A 23,573-nucleotide genomic window follows, 5' to 3' on the forward strand; every position below is an offset into this window, starting at 1 on the left:
GACAAGAGCATTCTCACAGAGGGTATTGGTGCTGCGATATGCCAGACTGGAGTCAATGTTCACAACTGCGATGTGAAGATCTATGGGGACACTTCACTGCATGTCGTCATCATCCTCCACAAATCTGGCAGCTATAAGGGTCTGCTGAGTGCGCCTGCCTCATCTAGCCAGTGCGAGAGCCTCGTCTCCATCGTCATCACCACTGAGTACCCCCTGACCCTCATCCCCTTCAGCGTCCTCCTCATCGGAAGAGACGTGCAGCTCCTCCATCTCCTCCTCAGCCAGCTCCCCTCCCCATTGTAGCACCAGGTTGTAAAGGGCGCAGCAGATGATGATGCGTGACACCCTCTGCGGATTATATTGCAAGGCATCCACCAAGTTGCGAGCTGCAGCATTAGTTTCATTATATCATTGTTCTGCTGCAGTCTGAGGCTGCCGCATAAGTGTCATCAGCCATGGCCTCTGCAGGAAGCCATTGTCTCCAAAGTGCCAACCCTGCAGCCCCTGTGGACCCTGGAAGGCTTGCAGGGACCTGCGAGTGACTCAGGATGTAGGCGTCGTGCACACTCCCTGGAAACCATGTGCAGACCTGCAGGATGTATTTCTGGTGGTTGCATACCAGCTGCACGTTCAGTGAGTGAAAGCCCTTGTGGTTGATGAAGTCCACCGAGTGTAGCAACGGAGACCTGAGCAGACAGTTTAGTCAATTGTACCCTGCACCTGTGGGGATCCCGAAATCAAGGCGAATCCAATGGCCCTTGCACCCTGGCTGTCCTGGTCCCGGGCGAAATGCACAAAGTTGTGTGCCATAGAGAAGATGGCATCCATGGCCTCATGGATGCATTTGTCGGTGGCGGATTGTGAAATCCCACAAAGGTCACCTATGGAGTACTGAAAGGAGCCACTGGCATAGAAATTAAGCACCGCAGTCACTTTCACAGCCACTGGCAGTGGATGCCCTCCAAATCCCATTGGCACCAAGTCCTGCAGTAAGCTGCAGATGTGAGCCACCAGCTCCCTAGACATGCGCAGTCGTTGACAACGCTGGTTCTCAGTCATCTACAGGGATGGCAGGTGGTGTCTATAGACCCTGGGTGTCACTAGGCGCCAACCAGCCCCGGCTCGCTGTCACTCCTGGGCAGCATGTGCGGGACCCCCTGCTGCCCCTTCTTCATGAGGTTGCTGCTCCTGCCTTTGCGCAGCCAAGAGCCTGAGTCACTCTCTCATCTGTCTTCAACAGTCTCTGTAGTTCATCAGACATACAGCTATGTCACCAGGATTCATGATCCTGACATGGTCCTCCTGCAGCATGAAAGAAAGAGTGATAGATGTGGTTATCATGGTTGTATTTAGCATCCTTTCCTGGCCCTGTGTGACTGCCCCCTAATGCTTCCCAGAGAGTGCTGGTAAACTAGGGTTGCACCTCCAGCAGTGACAGCCACATGGCCAGCGTTGGTGAGGAGATTGTGCAACATATGCAGTCCAACTGCTCCACAGTCCAATAAAGTGGTGGCTGACTCAAAATCTATGCTGGACAGGGGGTAGGGGGGTAAGGTATAGAGCACTTAGTAGCCCTTTGGTGCCTCCGCATTGCTCGTGTGAGTGGGCAGGCTAGGAGCTCGATCCCAATCATATCACTGTGGCTGCGCCTGATCTGCCTTAGTTGCAGATGAATGGTCAGTTTATACAGATGGCGCTAATGCGTGGCCATTTCCCTCACTTACTCTGCCCCCCACCTCAGTTGCCTGTGTGTGGGATGCAGTACCAGGGCAGCACTTGACATCAGCCGCTTCCAAGGTTGGCCAGCACTTCCCCTGGACACCACCCACCTCGCTCAGCAGTTGCCCCCACCCCGCCGGCGCCCCTGAGGCCTGTAAACAGCAAGCAAGATGTGGAGAAAGGTGCTGCTCACTCACCTCAGTTCCCCCAAAGTGAAGGCCACCAAGTGCACGTCGCCTGCACCCTGTTGTGAAACATGTCGGCGTGTTTTCTCACTGGTGTGGATGAATGATACAGCAGGGTTCTAAGAGCCTGGCAGCATGGCCTTTTAATCATATGCTGATGGATTACAATTAGCTCCCCGCCAACCGATGGCAAGAAACAGGGCCCACTGTTCGTGGGCTGGGCAGATGATCGCACATCGTGCCGTTGTGAAGCAGGTCCTGCCATATTTTCCACGCACACCACCTATCACACCCACCACCAGCGGGCTCAGAAAATTCCACCTTATGAGTGGAAGTAGAACAAAACTGCTCACATCTGTTTCGCTGAGACATGGAACTAATTTCTCTGTTTCTGGAGCTGAGGGCGATTGTAATTGATGTGAGGCTCTGATCTGCATAATAAAAACTATTACTCTATTTTAGCTTTTCAAATGAATTCTTAGTTTGATCTAAGCATTGGGAAGTTAAAAGCAAGCAGTTGCAATGTCAGCTAACTTCATTTCTGAAAGGAGTGATTGATTTCAGAGTCATAACGAGAGAGTGCACAAGCGACTGTCTGGGATCCAAATTTAATTAAGTCAAACCTTGTTTTGCTCGACTCATTGGGACTAATTTTCAGCTTTAGTGCTCTCAATGCAGAACTTCACATGCCTGGAACATTAAGCTCTTTGCTGAGAGAGTACCATCTACCTCATTGGTTACGAAAGTTGTTAACAGTTGCAAATTCTTTGTGTCTCTGGTTGAGCGCTACAGTAAGCCATGAGGCAGTTCTGAGTTTGGTGTCTTGGGAATTCCTGTAATAAGAGAGGTTATTAACTGTGTTTACACCCACTGGGAAGGCCTCGAATATGGGCCCACTCTGGAATAGTGCATCAACCAGGCAGCAGCTGAAGTGCGGCAAAGCACATCAGAGGAGGTGGCATATTTAAATACAGCACAAAAACCCATGACCACATGATGGATGTTTGCTGGATCGCAACATAAATGGGTCAGATGACCAGGCCTGCTGAAGAAGGAGAGAAAAGGGTCATGGCACCACTGGAAATGAAGACCAGGAGGACTGGATCTGGGAGCCGAACTGAGCAGAACCTGGGAAACTGTCATTTTGGTGAAAACAATGCCAATGCAACTCGGGTGGCGTAATGCTACAATCATACGAACAAATGAACAAGGAGCAGGAGTAAGCCATTCAGCCCCTTGAACCTGCTCCACCATTTAATAAGATCATGGCTGATCTGATTGTAACCTGAAATCTGCATCCCACCTACTGCTGATAACCTATCACCCCCTTGCTTACCAAGAACCTATCACTTCTGCCTCAAAAATGTTCAAAGACCCTGTTTCCACCACCTTTTCAGGAAGAGAGTTCCAAAGACTCACGACCCTCTGAGAGAAAATATTTTGCCTCATCTCTGTTTCAAATGGGCGACCCTTATTTTTAAACAATGAGCCCCTAGTTCTAGATTCTTCCACAAGAGGAAACATCCTCTCCACATCTACCCTGTCAAGGCCCCTCAGGATCTTATATGTTTCAATCAAGTTGCCTCTTACTCTTCTAAACTCCAGCGGGTATAAGCCTAACCTGTCCAACCTTTCCTCATAAGACAACCCATCCATTCCAGATATTAGTCTGGCAAACCTTCTCTGAACTGCTTCCAATGCATTTACATCTTCCCTTAAATAAGGTGACCAATACTGTCCACAGTACTCCTAATGTGGCCTCACTAGCACCCATACAACTGAAGCATAACCTCCCTACTTTTGTATTCAATTCCCCTCACAATAAATTATAATATTCTATTAGCTTTCCTAATTACTTGCTGTACATGCATACTAGCCTTTTGTGATTCATGCACTAAGACACCCAGACCCCTCTGCACCTCAGAGCTCTGCAATCTCTCACCACTTAGATAATAATCTTGTCTTTTATTCTTCCTGTAAAAATGGACAATTTCATATTTTCCCACATTAAAGACCCCTCAGGACAGATCTTTGCCCACTCATATAACCTATCTATATCTTTTTGTAGCCCCTTTTGCCCTCTTCACAATTTATTTTCCTACCTAGCTTTGTGTCATCGGCAAATTTGGCAACCATCCCTCCAATCCCTTCATCCAAGTCATTTATATAAATTGTAAATAGTTGAGGTCCCAGCACTGAGCCCTGTGGTGCGCCACTCATTACATCTTGCCAACCTGATAAAGATCCATTTATGCCTACTTTCTGCTTCCTGTTAGCCAGCCTTCTATCCATGCCAATATGTGACCTTCTATACCATGAGCTTTTATTTTCCACAATAATCTTTGATGTGGAACTTAATCAAAGGACTTCTGGAAATCTAAGCGCAGCCCATCCATCAGTTCCCTTTATCCACAGCACATGTCCCTTTTCCCCACTTCCCTTTGCTGGTTTATAGCTGCTTCTAGGATGTTACTTTTATCCTCTGTAGTGAAAACTGATGCAAAATACCTGTTCAATTCATCTGCCATCTCCTTGTTTTCCATTATCAATTCTCCTGACTCATTTTTTATAGGACCAATGCTCACTTTGTTAACTCTTTTCATTTTTAAATGTTTATAAAAACTCTTACCATCTGTTTTTATATTTCTGGCTAGCTTTCAGTCATAGTCGAATTTTTCCCTTCTTCTTAGTCTTTTAATCATTCTTTGCTGTCCCTTATCAGTCTTCTGGCGTTCCACCAATCTTTGCACAATGATATGCTTTTTCTTTAAGTTTGATACTACCTTTAACCTTTCTAGTTAACCGTGGATGGTGTGTCTGTCCCTTGGGCCATTTTTTACAATCAGTTGAGAATTGATGATTGTATCCTTGAAGAAAAGGAGTTGGAATTTTACCTGAGGATGTTCAGAGCTTTGAAGAACATTGTGCCTGGAATTGGTATCATATATGCTATGTGCACTGCCTAAATCTGTGAGGTCTATCTTTGATGTATCTGCTATTTAATGTTTTAAGGAAACTATTATATTTTTCCTGATATTACTATGGGATACTTTAAAACAGGCTTATGGGTTGGCGTCTGTGTATGGTTCTGTATGTGTGACTAATTTAATTAAACTAGAGACAATTGGACTGCAAGGTTTAAACTATCAAAGGAGTTATGTGTAAAACAGGCATTTGAAATGGAGATGAGTAAAGCTAAGGTGAGGTCAATAGATACAGTGTGAATGGAATTTGCATTTTTAGATAATTGGAGAAGTGTTTCATTTTCAAAGGGACATGGAAAATGTTTACAATTTGCAAGATAAATAAAGCAAGGTTATTACATTGATTTTTCCAAAAAATGCTGGCTATAATGAGAACATGAAATATTTTTATATTCTGGAAAAAGTAACTTCTAAAGATAAGTGGAAACAAGGGGATTTTCAAATCAAAAGTGATGAAATATATTTAAAGAAAGGTGGAAGGCTGTGTGAGGTGTAGCCATGTGAAATCTTGAAAGGTCACTGTGTGAAACAGACTTGGGGGAAAGCCTCTGGCCACCCTGATGACACAAAACTAGGTGAGAATGTGAGTGGTGAGGATGTTAAGAGGTTTCAAGGCAATTTAGACAAGTTGAGTGAGTGGTCAAAGATATGGCAGATGCGGTATAATGTGGATAAGTGTGAAGTTATCCACTTTGGTAGGAAAAACAGAATGGCAGAGTATTATCTAAATGGTTATGGATTAGGAAATGTTGGTGTACAAAGGGACCTGAGTGCCTTGTACACCAATCACTGAAAACAAGCATAAAGGTGCAGCAAGCCTAAGAAGACAAATGATATGTTGGCCACTATGACAAGAGGACTTGTGCACAGGAGCAATGATGTCTTACTGCAGCTGTACAGGGCCCTGGTGAGACCACACCTGGAGTGTTGTGTGCAGTTTTGGTCTCCTTACCTAAGAAAGGATATACTTGTCATAGAGGAGTGCAGCAAAAGTTCACCAGACCGATTCCTGGAACGGCAGGATTGTCATACGATGAGAGATTGGGCCAACTCTGCCTGTATTGAGTGGATTTCAGAAGAATGAGAGGGAATCTCATTGAAATGTATAAAATTTTGAAAGGGCTGGACAGACTGGATGCAGGGCTGATATTTCCTCTAGCTGGGAGTTCAAGAACAAGGGGTGACAATCTCAGGATATGGGATAGGTCATTTAAGACAGACATGAGGAGAAACTTCTTCACTCAGAGGGTGGTGAACCTGTGAAATTCTACCACAGAGGGCTACGGAGGCTGAGCCACTGAGTATATTTAAGATGGAAATACATAGATTTCTAGACTCTAATGACATCAAGGGTTATGGGGAGAGAATGGGAGCATGACATTGAGATACAGGATCAGCCATGATCACATTGAATGGCAGAGCAGGCTCAGAGAGCTGAATGACCTACTCCTGCTTCTATGTTTCTATGTTTCACCCTGCAAAGTTTGATGTTCCAGTTGCCAAAGTTGCACTAAAAGCCTTTGCAAGTCCATTGTCCAATGGGTGCGTGTGGTAATATTACTGGGTAACTTTATAAATTTGGAACCTATCTGGACTGTTGCTTTAAATAAGATGTGTAGTTGGGAGTCTGGTTAAGTAGAAATTTTAGGAACTGTTGTAACTGTGTAACGGTAACCTTGTATGTGCATTTAAGTTTCTCTTCTTTTGTTACGAAATGTTTTAATTTAATGTTTAAAATCTCTGAAGATGGTAGTAGACTCATTACTTCTGACTTCAGTGCACAAGCCTTCTCGTAATAAATACAAACTGCAAAATCGTTGTGATAGTGTGGCAAGGATTCCTGACAGGAGTCATGAGCCATATCTGATGACCAAAAGTTAGCCTGTAATTTTTGAGCCTAGATTTTGGAATAAAGGCAACACAGAGGACTGGGGGACAATGAAAAAGTCAAGACTGCTGCTGGGATAGTGAGACCAAGCCTGCATGATGAGCTGACTGGGGTCACAAACCAGCTACAAATAGAGATGCCAGGCTAGTGATAGGGAACACGCAAGGCAGTCAATGGCATCCTGCACCATAGGGAAGCCTGCCAGTTGGTCAAAGCTAAATACTCTCATCCTGTTTCTCCCTAAATAGGATAGGAGACGTAAGTGTTTCTGTCGGTATAAAGACCTTCAGTGACTTCCCTAATACATTGATGTACTGTGACCTCTGAATGTTGCTATTGCAGTCTGGAAGGAGCCCATGTCTAAAAAGTGGTAATCATTATAGCCACAGGCCATGCTGTCTGTTCCCTGGTTCAAAGCTGGTATTGTGGCTACACCAGGTGCCATAGCTTGGGTATGGTCTCTGTTCAAGAGTTTCCTCCTCCTCCATCTTCTGGCCGCTTCTTCTGCTCAGTGATGTTTTCTTCCAGTCTCAAAAGTATCCCTGTGAGACCATTCATTTCTGCATGGAGCAGCAACACTGAGAGACCAACAAAACCTCTCTGTTCAGACAAAGAACTTTCCAGAGTAATATAACACACCAAAAAGCACCTAGAAATAGTCAAAAATACTAACCCATCACTTAACCTGTAAGTACACCACGATACTGATGAGGGGGGTGTTCCTGCCGTTTAGTGCCATGCCGTGCATATGATGAGTAAAGTGCTGTGCCAATCCAAATTTAAGTCAAGAGTTTAGAGCGTAGACAGTGTGTGCTCCTATTGACCAACTTGACCTCCTCTACCAATATGATGGCTTGTGCACCTACAGCCAGATGTGTGCCCGCACATCCTTCCTGCCATATTTGGGGACTTAGTAGGTGCCTTACGTGCCTGAGAAACAGGTCTTTTGTGACTGAATTTTGAGGTCAACATGTTTCAGGAAGCTCTTTACCCTAATCACAGAGCATTTTCCTTTCACTCCTTCCCCAGTTTTTGTTCATTTAATTTGTAGAACAGGTGCTCTATAACCATCTGAGTCCTGAACGTAGCTTTATCCAGTCCTGATGTAGGCAAATGAAGCACTCAGTCAATCCATGGAACAAATTTTTCTCTCAATGGGACCATCTGGTAACTGAAAAGATAAATGTTTCACTGGATGCTTTGCAGGTTTGCCTGCACAATTACCCTTCCTAAATGCTGGCAGTTATAGTGCTATCTCTGTGGAAGTGTCATGATTAGACTAATGTTATTTCTGTAATACTTTTGTCATTGCTTCAGCTCTAGAAATGAGCATTGGTACCTTATCAGACACATGCTGCATTGACTGATAAACGGTATATTTTGTTATTGCGCATCACTGTTTCAGCCTACATTATGTTACTATCTGTTCCATTTTAATTTGTGCCTCAGTTACCAACACAAGAGTGATTTGTTTTTAAAGTGGTTAGTTACTTCTAAAAACATTTGTTCCACCATTTCAACTTAGTACCTTTTCAAGTAAAGTTTTGAAGTACGACTGAAGAAAAGCAGTGATGGTTATTTTTCAAAAGGGAGATAAATATTACAATATTGACCAGCTACATTGCTTTGATTTTTCTTGTTGTTGAAGCAATTTCAATTCAAGAGTTTTGTGAGATTTACAATTTACTTAGTTAGTTGATACCTCCCTGAATGAAATGTAAAGGTGATTTTAGTCAACACCAATCCAGATCCAACATCATTTCTGCAACACTTTATGAGTTAGAGCAGTGACTAACCATTGTGCAGCAGCAATGCAGACACTGGATCAATTACATTCTGAACAGCTATCAGCTGGCTTCTTTGAGCTCTGTGATTAAAATACAGTGTTGAAGGGTTCTTTTTTCAAAGGGAATATTTTACTTTGTGACTGAGGGGGAAGATTTCAGGTGTGATCCTTCAGTGGAATTAAGCATTACTTTCAGAGGTCCAGCATTCATGGTCTTTCTAATAATCTCAGTTTCAAGTTGGTCAGTGCCTATACTTCAACCCTACATCTTGAATATTTACTCAGCTCTAGGAAATAAATTAGTCATACGTGCTTCTGTTGATGCACTGACTGTTGGCAACCACTTTTACCTTCCTGAACAGACAATAGCATTGAGTCAGCAGACTATTACAATCATTAGTGAGAAAACTATTTACATAGCAGATGAAATTGGCCAGAGTTAATTTCTCCTTTACCTCTTGGGTGATATGCTGCAGATCGCCAGTCCATTATAGCAACTACCCAAAATGGGTAGTTTGTTGCATGATATCTGAAATGTGCACTAGAACATATGCTATAAGTTATTTTGATAAAAAGGGTGTAACTTCTATATTCCACTAATGCATAGAGAAGGTTAGGAAAGCAGAAGTAAATTAGAGAATCTACAAATTTAAAAAAGGTATTTGCTGGGCTGTGGTCAAAGAGTAGGGGATTGGGACTAATTGACTAGCTTTTGAAAAAGCCAACACAGAAACAATGGGCTAATTGATCTCCTATGCTATATGATTCTATGCTGCATCATAAGAACATAGAAGAGCAGGAGTAACTATTTGCACCTCGAGCCTGCTCCACCATAAAATAATGACTGAGCTGATTGTGCCTTTAGCTCCATTTTCCTTCCTACTTCTCCTAACCCTTGACTCCCTTGCAGGTCAAAAACCTTTCTAACTCAACATCAAGTACACTGCTGTCTAGGGTAGGGAATTCCAAAACTTAATGACCCTCTAAAAGAAAAATTTCTTCCCCATCTCCGTCTTAAATGGGTGCACTCTTAGTTTGAATCTGTGCCCCTAGTTCTAGATTTCCCCATGCGAGAAAACATCCTCTCAGCATCTACCCTGTCAAGGCTCGTCAGAATTTTATATGTTTCAATAAAATCACCTCTCATTTTTCTAAACTTCAATGAATATAGTCTCAACATGCTCAAAATTCCCCCACAAAGCCAGCCCCTTCATCTCAGGAATCAACTGAGTGAACTTTCTCTGAACTGTCTCCAATGCAAGTGTATCCCTCCTTAAATACACAGTACTCTAGGTGTGGTCTCACCAATGCCCTGTATGGCTATGGCAAGACTCACACACTGTGATACTCCATTGCCCTTTCAAATAAGGCCAAAACTCATTTGCCTTCTTAATTACTCGCTGTACGTACATGCTAACATTTTGTGATTCGTGTTTGAACACCCAGATCCATCTGTACCGCAGCATTCTGCAGCACCTCACATTTTCCAACATTATATTCCATCTGCCAAATTTTTATCCACTCACTTAAACTATCTAGGTCTCTTTGCAGAATCTTTGACTCTTGCTCATAACTTGCTTTCCTACCTATCTTTGTATCGCCAGCAACTTTTGCTACAGTACACCCTGTTTCTTCATCCAAGTTAAACATATAGATTGTAAATAATTGAGGCCCTAGCATTGATCCCCGTGACACTTATGATGGAATCCATGTTTTCAAAACTTGTATTTTTTTAAGGAAACTATGACTGAACCAGAGATTGGAAACCAAAACTTTGGTGGCGACTAAAACTGGTTGAAAAGGACACAGAGTCATCAGAGCTCAGATGTTGATACTAGTGTTACAGTATAGATCGGCTGAAGAAGGCAGAGGCTAGATCCAGAAGCTGAGAATATGCAAATATATATTTGCGGCAGCTGGTTCTATTACTTGAAGATACCATTGCCGGATCTATGCCATCCAGACCATCATAAGCAGAGTTGAAGATGTTCTGCAGACGTGTGCCATTTTTCGTGAAGACTGTGCCCCAGAGCTCGGATTGGCTGTGCTCTGCTGTCAGCTTGGGATCAGGCTAAGGCCTAGAAGAAGAGGAGCTGAAATTATTTATGAGAAAGTTACAGCTTTGAAGGACTTTGTGAATGAGATTGATGACATACACAGAGTGGACTACTGAGCCAATTTGTCAAATCTGCCTTAGTTTTATGTCATTTAATGTGTAATTTGTAGCTTATAATCAACTGTAATTTGCCAGTTAATTCATGTTTAACTTATGTTGATTACAGATTTTAGAGTCAAAGTTGTTACCTAAGACAGTATTTAATGTTTGCTTTGCATGACTCTTGTATAGTAAAAATTCCTTTGTTTTAAACCGTGCAATCTTGTGGCTTCATTCTTTTAGTAAATAACAGGGATTTAGATTTTTTTTTTTCCTGGTCTCAACCAAGATCATAACACACCCCACTAGTTATAGTTTGCCAAACTGAAAATGACCATTTATCCTAATTCTCTATTTCCTGTCAGTTAGTCAACCCTCTATCCATGCTAATATCGTATCCCCAACACCATGAACTCTTACATTTTGTACTAACCTTTTAGGTGGCACCTTATTGAATGCCTTTTAGAAATCCAAATCTACAGCTGGTTCCATTTTATCCACCCTGTTTGTTACACCCTCAAAGAACTCTAAAAATAGTGTCAAGCATGATTTCCATTTTATAAATCCAGGTTAACTTCTGACTAATAAGATTATGAGTTTCTAAATGTCCTGCTATTACTTCTTTAATAATGGATTCTAACATTTTCCCAATCACAGATTTTAGGGTAACAGGCTTAATAATTTCCTGCTTTCTGTCTCCGTCCTTTCATGAATAGTGGTCTTACCTTTGCAATTTTCCAATCCAAAGGGATGGGATTCCAATGGGATCTTTTGAGAATCCAGGGAATTTTGGAAGATTACAACCACTGCATCCATTATCTCTGCAGCCAGTTCTTTTAAGACCCTAGAATGCAGGCCATCAGGTCCAGAAGATGTGTCAGCCTTTAGCCCCATCAATTTCCCTAGTACTTTTTCTCTAGTGATAGTGATTATTTTAAGTTCCTCAACCCTTTTTTCCCTTGATCCTGACTATTCTTGGAATGCTTTTTGTGTCTTCTACCATAAGTCACAATGAGCTGAAATGCACCCCCCCATCCACCCCAGTCTTGAGGGGTTGTGCGGGAGTGGGTGTGAACCCAAACGGTGCCCCATTTTACGTGGGCAGGCCAATTAAGGCCCTCCCAGTGTGACACTCACCTGGAAACGCTGAGTGCTCCCTGTGCGGGCAGGGCGGGTGGGATTCCTTGAGTTGGGACCTGCGCTCTTTCCTGCGTAGCAATTTAAGGTTTTAAAATTTAAATAAAGGAGAAAATAACTTTTAAAACATGACCCCTCATATGACCATGTCACATGAGCTGGGACATGTCATTGAATTTTTAAAATAATTTTTATTGAATTTTAAAACACTTCATGAAACCTCATCCCTCCCGTGGATCAGATTTTATGAAAAATGCGAAGGCAGCCTGGCCTATTCACCTGCCTGCTAATGTTAAGGTTGGACAGGCAGCTCATTTAACTGTTTTAATTCATTTTTAACAGGCCTTAATAGGCCTTTGACAGTTCAGTGGGCACCCAGCTGACTCAGTTAAGCACCCACCGAACTGAAAAGCTAAATGACATGCGGTGATGTCAGGACACACGCCCGACGTCACCGTGTGTCATTTTATGCATTGGCGAGCAGGCCCTGCTCCCGCTCACCAAGTGGAAAATTCTTCCCAATCATTTACATGTTGATATATGTGCTCTGATCATTTTTTGGTTTTGCCATAAGTCATATCACTGACTCCAGCCCATTTCCTAGCCATTTACAAGATTGACTGAAGCCATCCAGAACCATAACATCTTGCCTAATCTTCAAACCTCACATCCTATGCATCACTAAGACCACCTATGTAGAATTGCCTGCTATCACCTCTACATCTATTTCTAGTTGCTGAAATTCTTGTCTATGTTTTAGTCATCACTATATTTGATTATTTCAGTGTCCTCCTCACTGGCCTCCAATCCATCACTCTGCATCAACTCCAGTTTGCTTAAAATGCAATTACTGTATCTAGACCTACAATAAGATTCACTTGCCCATGACTCCCATTCTCAGTGGCATCAAGTGGCTTTTGGTCCCCTGATGTGTTAAATTTAAAATCCTCATTCTCATTTTCAAATCCCTGCAGGGTATCACCCCACCCACACCATGCGACCTCTTCCAATCTAATGTCTTTTTTCCCCAGCCTTCTATTTTCTGCGTACTAAAGACAGAACTGTTAGCAATCTTGGCCCAACTCCCTGCAGCTCTAAACTCCTTCACCTCAACACTTGTTTCTTCCTTTTTAACCTTCTCAAATTCATCTTCAAGCTTTTGGTCACCCATTTAAAGTCCTCTCTTGTGGCCCTTGTTTCTATTTGCGAAGCATCTTTGGATATTTGTAACATGGCTATATAAATGCAAATTATTGCAAAAATAGAAAATGCTGGCCAAACTCAGGGGTTCAGGCAGCATTTGTGAAGAGAGGATCCTGGGGATTAATATGAATCAGAAACTGAACCCGACTAGCCGTGTAAATACTGTGGCTACAAGAGCAGGTCAGAGGCTGGGAATCCTGTGGCAAGAAGCTCACCTCCTGACTCCCCAAATCCTGTCCACCAAGTCAAGTCAAGAGAGTGATGAAATACTATCCACTTGCCTGGATGAGTGCAGCTCCAACAACACTCAAGAAGCTTGACACCATCCAGGACAAAGCAGTCCAATTGATTGGCACCCATCCACCACTTTAAACATCCACTCAATCCAGCATCAACACACAGTGGCAGCAGTGTGTAACATCTACAAGATGCACTGCAGCAACACATCAAGTCTCATTTGACAACACCTTCTAAACTCACAACATCTTATCACCTAGAAGGACAAGGGCAGCAGATACATGGGAATACCACCACCTGCAAGTTCCCCTTCGAGCCACTCACCATCTAGACTTGGAACTATATCGCTGTTCCTTCACTGTCACTGGATCAAAATCCTGGAGCTTCCTTCCTAACAGCACTGTAGGTATACCTGCACCACATGGACTGCAGCAGTTCAGGAAGGCGGCTCACCACCAACTTCTCAAGGGCGATTAGAGATGGGCAATAAATAGGCAGCGATGCCCACATCCCATGAAAGAATAAGAAAAAAAGAGATGACAGCTTGTTATTTACGGGGATTTCAGAGAGAGGGCATGGCGCAAATGGAAGCATGTCTGTGTTCATGGCTGAATACCTGGAGATGCTGGAAACCCTGCCAAATTTAACAGTGAGCCTTGTTATCATTCTTTTTGCTCCATCTCCTGCCTGGAAGTCAGTCTAATTGAGAGACAGCTTCTCTCCCCATTCTGATCTACTTCAGAACAGCCTCAGGGGCCAAATGGTCTACTTCTGGTCCTGATTTGTATTTTATATTTCTGCCAGGTGGAAATAAGGCTGAAATTCTTGTGCTGATCCCCAGAATTTAGGAAAGATCAGGACAAAGCAATGTGGGTTGGAAGATTGTGGGAAGGCAGGCAGATCATGGGGAGGGAAGCAGATCACAGGATGAAGGCAAATCGTGGGAGGGAGGCAGATTATGGGGAGGGAGGCACATCATGTGGAAGGGTGAAGATCAAGTGTTGGGAGGCAAATCACATGGAGTGAGGAAAATCCTGCGGAGAGAGGCAGACTGATGGGAGAGAGGCAGCTCATGGGAAGGGAGGCACATTGCAGTGGGAAGACAGACAGGTTTCGGTGAGGGAGGAAGGTCACACTGACATTGGCCAGTTGCAGGGGGTAAGGCAGATCACGAGGCACTCGGTGAATAGCTGCAGTGGGAGGTGATGGTCTGCAGCAGATTTGCTTGTGAGCTGGATGCAAGCACTCCTGCTCCTTTGGGCCCACAAGCAGTGCTCTAAACAGCTGCTGGAACAGGCACTTCTGGTCTTCCTTTAACTTCCAGCTTTCCCAAGTCCTAGGAAATTCAAATCAGTTCCAAAATCTGAGGAATAAAGCCTTATTTAAATATTATACTCCTCAATGATGGAGGAGCCCAGCACATCAGTGCAAAAGATGAGGCTGATGCATTTGCTACAATCTTCAGTCAGCTAGAAGTGCCGAGTGGCTGATCCATCTCAGCATCCTCTGGAGGTCCCCAGCATCACAGATGCCAGCCTTTAGCCAATTTGATTCACTCCACCTGATATCAAGAAACGGCTGAAGGCACTGGATACTGTAAAGGCTATGGGCCCTGACAATATTCCGGCAATAGTACTGAAGGCTTGTGCTCCATAACTTGCTGTGCCCCTCGCCAAGCTGTTCCAGTACAGCTGCAACACTGGCATCTACCCAGCTATGTGGAAAATTGCCCAGGTATGTCCTGTACACAAAAAGCAGGACAAATCCAACCCAGTCAATTACCACCCCATCAGCCTAATCTCCATCATCAGTAAAGTAATGGAAGGGGTCAACAACAGTGCTTAGCAATAACCTGCTCACTGACACCCAGTTTGGGTTCCACCAGGGGCATTCAGCACCTGACCTCATTATAGCCTTGTTCAAATATGGACAAAAAAGCTGAACTCCCGAGGTGAGGTCAGAATGACTGCCCTTGACAGCAAGGCAGCATTTGACCAAGTGTGGCATCAAGGATCCCTCGCAATACTGGAGTCAATGGGAATCAAGGGGAAAACCCTCCACTGGTTGGGGTCATACCTAGCAGAAAGGAAGATGGTTGTGGTTGTTGGAGGTCAATCATCTCAGCTCCAGGACTTCATTGCGGGAGTTCCCCAGGGTAGTGTCCTCGGCCCAACTATCTTCAGCTGCTTCATCAATGACCTTCCTTCCATCGTAAGGTCAGAAGTTTGCTGATGATTGCACAATGTTCAGCACCATTGCAACTCTTCAGATACTGGAGCATTCCATGTCCAAATGCAGCAAGACCTGGACAATATCAAGGCTTTGGCTGACAAGTGGCAAGTAACACACAAGTGCCAGGAAATGACCATCTCAAACAAGAGAGAATCTAACCATTGCCCCTTAACGTTTAATGGCATTCCCATCATTAAATCCCTCACTACCAACATCCTGGGTTACCATTGACCAGAAACTGAATTGGACTAGCTATATAAATATTTTGGCTACAAGAGCAGGTCAGAGGCCAGGAATCCTGTGACGAGTAACCCACCTCCTGACTCCCCAAAACCTGTTCACCATCTATAAGGCACAAGTCAGGAGTGTGATGGAATGCTCCCCTCTTGCCTGGATGACTGCAGCTCCCACAAAACTCAAAAAACTTGACACCATCCAGGACAAAGCAGTTCACTTGACTGGCACCAGATCCATGAACATTCATTCCCTCCACCACCAAAGAACAGTGGCAGCAGTGTGTACCATCTACAAGCTGCACTGCAGGAATCCCACAAGGCACCTTGCACAGTACCTTCAAAACCCACAAACACCACCATTTAGAAGGACAAGATAGATAAGAACACCACCACCTGGAATTTCCCCTCCAAGCCACTTACCATCCTGACTTGGAAATATATCACCGTTCCTTCACTGTCGCTGGGTCAAAATCCTGAAACTCCCTCCCTAACTGCACTGTGGGTGCACCTACACCACATGGACTGTAGCAGTTCAAGAATGAAGCTCACCACCACCTTCTGAAAGGCAACTAGGGATGAGCAATAAATGCTGGCTTAGCGAGCAATGCCCACATCCCACGAATGAATTTTTAAAAAAGGCCCCACCTTCCAAAGCTCTGGCACAGTTAAACCATAAGACCTTAAGACATAGGAGCAGAAGTAGGCCATTCAGCCCAATGTATCTGCTCTGCCATTCAATGAGATCATGATTGATCTGATAATCCTCAACTGCACTTTCCAGTCTTTTCCCCATAACTCTTGATTCTCTTACTAATTAAACATCTGCCAATCTCAGCCTTGAATATACTTATTGACCCAACCTCTACAGTGCTCGGCGGTAAAGAATTCCACAGATTCACTACCCTCTGACAGAAGAAGCTCCTCCTCATCTCTGTCTTAAGTGGACACCCTCTTACTCTGAGATTATGCCCTCTGCTTCTAGACTCTCCCACAAGTGGAAACAACTTCTCACCATCTACCCTGTCAAGCCCCCTAAGAACCTTATATGTTTCAATAAGGCCGCCACTCATTCTTCTCAACTCCAGTGAGTACAGGTCAAACCTACTCAACCTCTCCTCATAAGAAACTCCCTCCATACCCAGGAACAACCGAGTGAACCTTCTCTGGACTGCCTCCAATGCCAGTATATCTTTCCTTAGATAAGGGGATCAAAAGTATTCCTAGTATTCTAGGTATGGCCTAACTAATGGCTTGTATAGTTTTAGCAAGTCTTCCCTATTTTTATACGCCATTTCCTTTGAAATAAAGACCAACATTCCATTTGTCTTCCCTATTACCTGCTGAACTTGTATGCTAGCTTTTTGGGATCCATGCACAAGGACATCCCAAATCCTTTTGTACTGCAGCCTTCTGCAGTCTTTCTCCATTTAAATAATATTCAGCTCCTCTATTCTTCCTGCCAAAGTACATAACCTCACATTTTCCCACATTATATTCCATCTGACAAGTTTTTGCCCACTCACTAAACCTACCTATATCCCTCTGTAGACTTTTTGTGTCATCCTCACCACTTACATTCCCACCTATTTGTGTCATCTGCAAACTTGGCGATAGTGTATTCACTTCCCTCATTCAGGTCATTAATATATGTTGTAAATAATTATGGTTCCAGCACTGATCCCTGTGGCACTCTGCTAGTTACAGGTTGCCGTCCTGAAAATGCCCCGTTTATCCCAACTCTCTGTCTTCTTTTAGTTAGCCAATCCTCTATCCATGCCAATATGCTACCTCCAACACCAGGGGCTCTTATCTTGTTAAGTAGCCTCATGTGCAGTACCTTATTGAACACCTTTTGGAAATCCAAATATATTACATCTACTGGCTCCCCTTTATCTATGTTGTTTGTTAGCTCCTCAAAGAATGAATTTGCCAGGCATGATTTCCTCTTCATGAACCCCTTCATGATTCTGCTTGATTGTATTATACATTTCTAAATGCTCTGCTATTACATCCTTTTATTCAACTTCTTTGCCATTTCCTGGTTCCCCATTATAATTTCCCCAGCCTCATTCTCTGAGCAGCCTATGTTCACTTTGGCCTCTCTCTTACCTTTTATATATTTCAAAAAGCTCCTACTATCCATTTTTATATTACTTGCTGTTTACCCTCAAAGTTTTTTCCTCCCACTTTATTATTTCTTTTGGTCATCTTTTGTTGGCTTTTAAAACTTTCCCAATCTTCTGGCTTACCGCTAATTTTTACCACATTGTATGTTTTTCTTTTCAAGTTGATACTATCCTTAACTTCCTTGGTTAACCATGGTTAGTTTATCCGCTTCCTAGAATCCTTTTTCCTCACTGGGAAATATCTTTGTTGTGAATTACAAACTATTTTCTTAAACATCTGCCATTGTTCATCAACTGTCTTTTCTACTAAGCTTCTTTCCCTGTCCACTCCAGCCAGCCCTGCCCTCTTTCCTTTGTAATTACCCTAATTTAAGTTTAGCACAGCTGTTTCCAACCCAAGTTTCCAAATCTCAAACTGAATGTTAAATTGTAACATGTTATGTTCACTGTTTCCTAGGGGATCTTTTACCTGAGATCATTTATTAAATGTGCCTCATTACACAATATTACCCTTGCAATATTACTCTCACCATTTACAGTTAATAAACTGACATCATTTGACATCATTATTATAGAGGTTCTTGTTGTTATTGCACAGTGTGTTGAGTGTATAGTTCCACTTCACTTACCTATAGTCTCTTTGTAAATGAAAATTTTAAGACCTTACGAGAGTAGGGGGCAGAATTACCAGAGTTTTATTTGTTTTAGAGTACGGGTCTCCTGCTGCCAAGCTCAACTGAATCCAGGGCACGAATACTGATTGACTGGCTCATTGTTCTGTCACACATCACAACAGAGGACTGGATAGGGTGGATACTAGAAGTATGTTCCCTCTTGTGGGGGAAACTAGAACTCAGGGACATAGTTGAAGGGTAAGAGTTCTCCCTTTTCAGACAGAGATGAGGAGAATATTTTTTCTCTTATGGGGTCATTAGAGTGTGGAATTCTCTTCCCCAGACAGTAATGGAAGCTGAATTTTTAAATTTATTCAAGGCTACGTTCAATAGATTTTTGTTAGACAAGGGAATCAAGGGTTATGGAGGGAAGACAGGAAGATGGAGCTGAGACCACAACCACACCAGCCATAATCTTATTGAATGGTGAAAGAAACTGAAAGGGCAAAATGTCCTACTCCTGCTCCTAAGCTCTATGTTCCTATTTTGCTATGTTCCTATAATTCCAGGGATAGGATTTGCTGCAGAAAAACATGATTTTCCACTGGAATTGAACTACAAATGGTAAACACTGCTGATGGCACACCTTAAGCATCTTGACAGTCTTATTAAATTTCAATTCTGATAATTGCTGCTAATTGTGAAATGGGTGCATACTTTACCTGTTTAATTGTGCTTCTCACCAACGCAGGAGCAGTCAGGTTCACAGTTTTCAAATCACAAATAGAACCCTAAAATGGATATTCATATTATGGTAATAAAATGACTCCAAAATTATCAGTACTTCTTACTGTAATGCTTTTAATCCAATTTTAATTAAAAATGAAAAAAACATTTAATTGTGTTTTCTTCTTTTCTTTCAGGTACTTTCCCTCTCCTATTTTTTTATTTTGTACTTTAATTTTGCCCTCTACCCAATGAGCACTATGCTATATTTTTGAACATACTTGTTTCTGAGAAGTTATTTTCATGTGTTTTATTTATTTCTTTAATCCTGCTCTGATTTCTACTGTGCAGTTCGCAGGTTGGAGTAAGATTTAAAATGTCAGATTTCATTGGTTGATTTAGAAGCTGGCATTGTAACTGATCAGAAGTCCATATTCAGAAGATTTACATGTTTGCATCATGGATTTGGCAAGGTCAATTTTGATGCATTCCTCAGCATCCAATGGGAAGATGCTTTGAGGTTGAGTAACCTTGACAGTGGCAACCCCAATAATCATAACAAGGAAGTTCATAGCAGTGGTGAAAGGTAAATGCATGAAAAATAAATTCATTCAAACAGCATTCTTCCAGCATTTTGTATTTTTATATATTCAAAGATTATTACTGGAAACCTTTTCAAAGGATTTGAAAGGTGCTTCAACATGAATGTGGCTCCCTGTTGATCAGCAAGAATTCCGAAACCTTTGTTGATGTATCCCATCAGCAGTTAGCGATGCTGCAATTAATAAAATAATTTCACAAGAATAAGTAAGTAGTAATTTAAAGATGGTTTGAGAGCAGTGTACAATAAATTCAACATAGCTTTGATATTGAACCTTTCTTAATAACATTCCAAAGATGTTGACAGAGGTCAAGTCTGAGAAAATTGCGCGTAAGATAAAATGTGCACTGTGGAATTGCTGTTTATTGGATGGAATCTGGTCAGTGCTTTTTTGGCAATAATGTGAAACAATTATACAAAAGAAGACATTTAAAATTTCCCTATGAAGCTCGGTAATAAAGCCACATTTGGAGTATGAGGGTGGATTTCCCTGAGCAGGGACCCCATTTTCCTCTACATAGCAGCCATTTTTCAGGTGCCATTTAGGTATTTAACCCAAGAAAATCCACTGTCCTGTGTCTGAATTTTAACATTTTACCTTCAAAGTTCATTGACAATTCAAAGAAGAGTGATAAAGATGGTTCCAAGGCTTAAAATTCTCCTCAATGGAGAAAGGCAGGCAGCAATTAAATCCTTGCCATTCAACCTAGCTAACCCACTCAAATTATCATGGCACATGAATCTTTTAAAATGCTAAAACATGGAAATAATAAAGCCATTTAATCTAGCCTACAGGTTTGCTATAGCTGCCGGTCTCTGACTGTGGTTTGTACTGAAGTAGGTGACAAAGGAACTAGAGAAAAAGCAGAAAATGCTGGAACCAGCAAATCAAGTAGCATTTATGGAACAAAGAACAAAAGTTTTCAGGTCTTAGACGTGGCTGCTTTCTTCTAACTTTAGATGGATTGAACAATAAGTACATAACATTTTTCAAATGCATTTTGTCCCCAGAATGGAATTGCATTGTACCTAGTGCTAACTCAAGCTTCGTGTGAGACAGCCTCTGGGGGCTATATTACACCGCTTAGAATTTTTTCTCTGCACAAGTAATAGATACATGGTGTGGAGTTCCATCAAAATGACTAGTGGAGGATAGGATTTAAGGTATAAATGCCAATTGTGAACATAGGTAAAACATACAATGAAAACCAGATTTTTAGTCATCCTGACATCAATTAAGTGTCACTTGTGAAATGCAACTGGCCAGAGTGGAATGACATAATTCCTAAGTATATTGATATCCTCAGATTACAGGGGCAAAAGAAACATTTCAGAGATCTATTTTGTGTGTTTTACTTCACTGAGGAGATTAAGTCAACTGATAACAGTTCACGACATTGTAAACAGTTGTAAAAAGCCATGTACTGCACCAGGATAAAAGGGTCTTCAACCTATTGCACATTTACCCCAGGCAGGGCTACATACAAAAGACCGTGGATTGAATTTTCTGGTTCTGTTGTGGCGGGACAAACCACTGGAAATTTGGCAGCCCACCCAAAAGCCCATTGGCTTTTGACAGGACCAGTAGTGGGCAGAAAAATCCCACCCATTGCTTAAAAATAAACAGGAACAATGGTGACGCATCTTCTGGGTGTTGCTTTATGTAGCTAACTTCATCCTCCAGTTTGCTATAGTAGACGAGTCACAGCTCCATCATCCCAACATTCACTTCCTCGGACCATTATGTCTTGGAGAAGGGGTGGTTTCTATGAACTAAATGATCTTTTCACATCTATACATCCTTACGCCCTTGTATACTTTTAAGATAAGATAATAGAAACTTGCAGGAACAATTTTCTAATATGCACACCCAGTTTGCAATGTTCTCCATTGGGACTGTGCGTTTATAAAATTAGCTCTTGGGGTAGAATTTTGCCCTCATTGAGCAGGCTTGGTGGAGGCGAGCAGGAGTGGTTGGGAAGCCAACAGCTGCCCGCGCTTGGGGCCTGAGCTCGATTTCACGCTGGCACGCCAATTAAGGCCCACCCAGCATAAACGCCAGCTGCCGAATGTCCAAGAAGGGGTGGGCGGGGGCAGGTCCAATGGCGACTCGTCGGCTGGTTCAAAAACAGCGCAGGCAGCCCCAAGGAAGCTGCCCACGTTGGAGTTGCAGCCCAGGTGAGCAGCCATGACGTGGTGCGTTGCACCAGGGTGCAGTGCTGGAAGCGCTTCAATGACCTGTTGCTCTCAGGAAGGGTGAGTACTGTGTTGGCATGGGTCAATGTGTCCAATTGTTTTGGGCTGGCCATCCCCCTCCATAGAGATCAGGGGTGTTATGAGTCTGAGTGCCAACTGTCAGTCACGCTGGAGTTGGCCAAGGAGCAGAGCCTTGGCTGCTTGGACTGAGTGCCTTGCACCTTGAGAGCCATGTCTTGGGTCTTCCCTGCAAGGTGATCCTCAACTGGGGTTGGTCAGGCTGCAATGGCGCTGCAGGCAGAGAGTGGACTAATCAATGCTACCCTGTCCTTTCAGGTGGTACATCCCATAAAAATATTGAGAGGTCACGGACTGGCAGAGGACCCCCACACCTCCTCATACTCTCCGGGTACAAGCAGGAGGCCTTGGAGCTCGAGAGGCGCCATGCACCTCGGTCAACAGGCCACATTGAGGCTGGGGTGTCAGATGAATGTAAGAGTGCAGTGCACAGAGGTGAGAGTTTCAGATGCTGCAAACAATCTTGTTCAGCCTCATCATTGATGTGAGCTTCCAGACTAGATTCCCCATTGATCATTGAAAGACAATGGCACTATGATACAGATCTCTATTGCCTCACCAGAATGCCTGGCATGCATAGTGACAGTGTGATGACTTAAACTAATGACATGTCCTCCTTCTCCCCTAGATCTGCCACCAAGCAGCGAAGCACAGAGCCTCCAGGAGCCACCCTGACATCAGAGGACTACCATGCTCCCCAAGCACCTTTCCTTCACACTTGCTCTCTGAAGCAGGCATCAGCACAAATACCAGCACCTCAGTGGGCATTAGTTCGGTGGCTAGTATCTTGGTGCACATTGGTGAGAGCACTTCACACTCGCTTGAGGTGCAGGTGGAGGCAGAGAGTGCCCAGGGCGCTGGCATTCAGAGGACTGCTGAGGACCAGGATGATGCTCGGTTGAAGGCTGATGATGGGTCTCTGGAGTCGTCCATTAGGCAACAGATGCTGGATGTCCAGTGGAATGTGCAGGAGGATCTGGCGAAGATCCAAGAGGGTATGAATGCCATGGAGGAGTTCCTGTGGAGCATGAGCACTGCATTGACCCTCATGGTTGGGCGCAATGCCTCCTCCATGGAGAGAGTGGCGACTCTCATGGAGAGGCTGTTCCAGGAGCAGAATCAGAGGATCCTGGGGTTGGGGTTGAACCTGCAAGCCCTCACACAGGCACTGACCTCAGCTGGTCAGTGTCCATGTGTGAGATGGATAGGATACTGGGCATCCAGTATCACAGTTAGGTGCCCATCCTTCAATGGCAGGCAGGGAAGTCCACAGCGACCTCACGTTGGTGCGCGACCTGCTTGTCGTCTCTGAAGGCTTCTCTCAGGGCGCACTGGGTGGCAGCAGCAGCTCCTCTGCCCCCCTATCAGTGACCGTCACATCTGATGAGACTGCGATTTCTGTGGAGATGCCAGATGTGGCACTGGCCACTCCCTCCTAAGCTGGCCAGAGGATGACCACCAAGGTTATCC

At 43.5% G+C, this 23,573-nt stretch overlaps 1 long non-coding RNA gene across 1 annotated transcript in view; it reads right to left on the reverse strand.

Moving 5' to 3' along the window:
* Nucleotides 1-10,573: 10,573 nt before the first annotated feature.
* LOC121285266 overlaps nt 10,574-23,573 on the reverse strand; it is a 78,696-nt gene continuing 65,696 nt past the window's right edge. Inside the window, exons 4-5 of the long non-coding RNA XR_005944622.1 lie at nt 19,900-20,003; nt 10,574-10,640 (exon numbers count right to left, since the gene is read on the reverse strand). This is a non-coding gene — a long non-coding RNA (uncharacterized LOC121285266). The remainder of the gene's footprint in view (nt 10,641-19,899; nt 20,004-23,573) is intronic.

Source organism: Carcharodon carcharias, chromosome 1, assembly GCF_017639515.1.
Source record: "Carcharodon carcharias isolate sCarCar2 chromosome 1, sCarCar2.pri, whole genome shotgun sequence".
NCBI lineage: Eukaryota > Metazoa > Chordata > Chondrichthyes > Lamniformes > Lamnidae > Carcharodon > Carcharodon carcharias.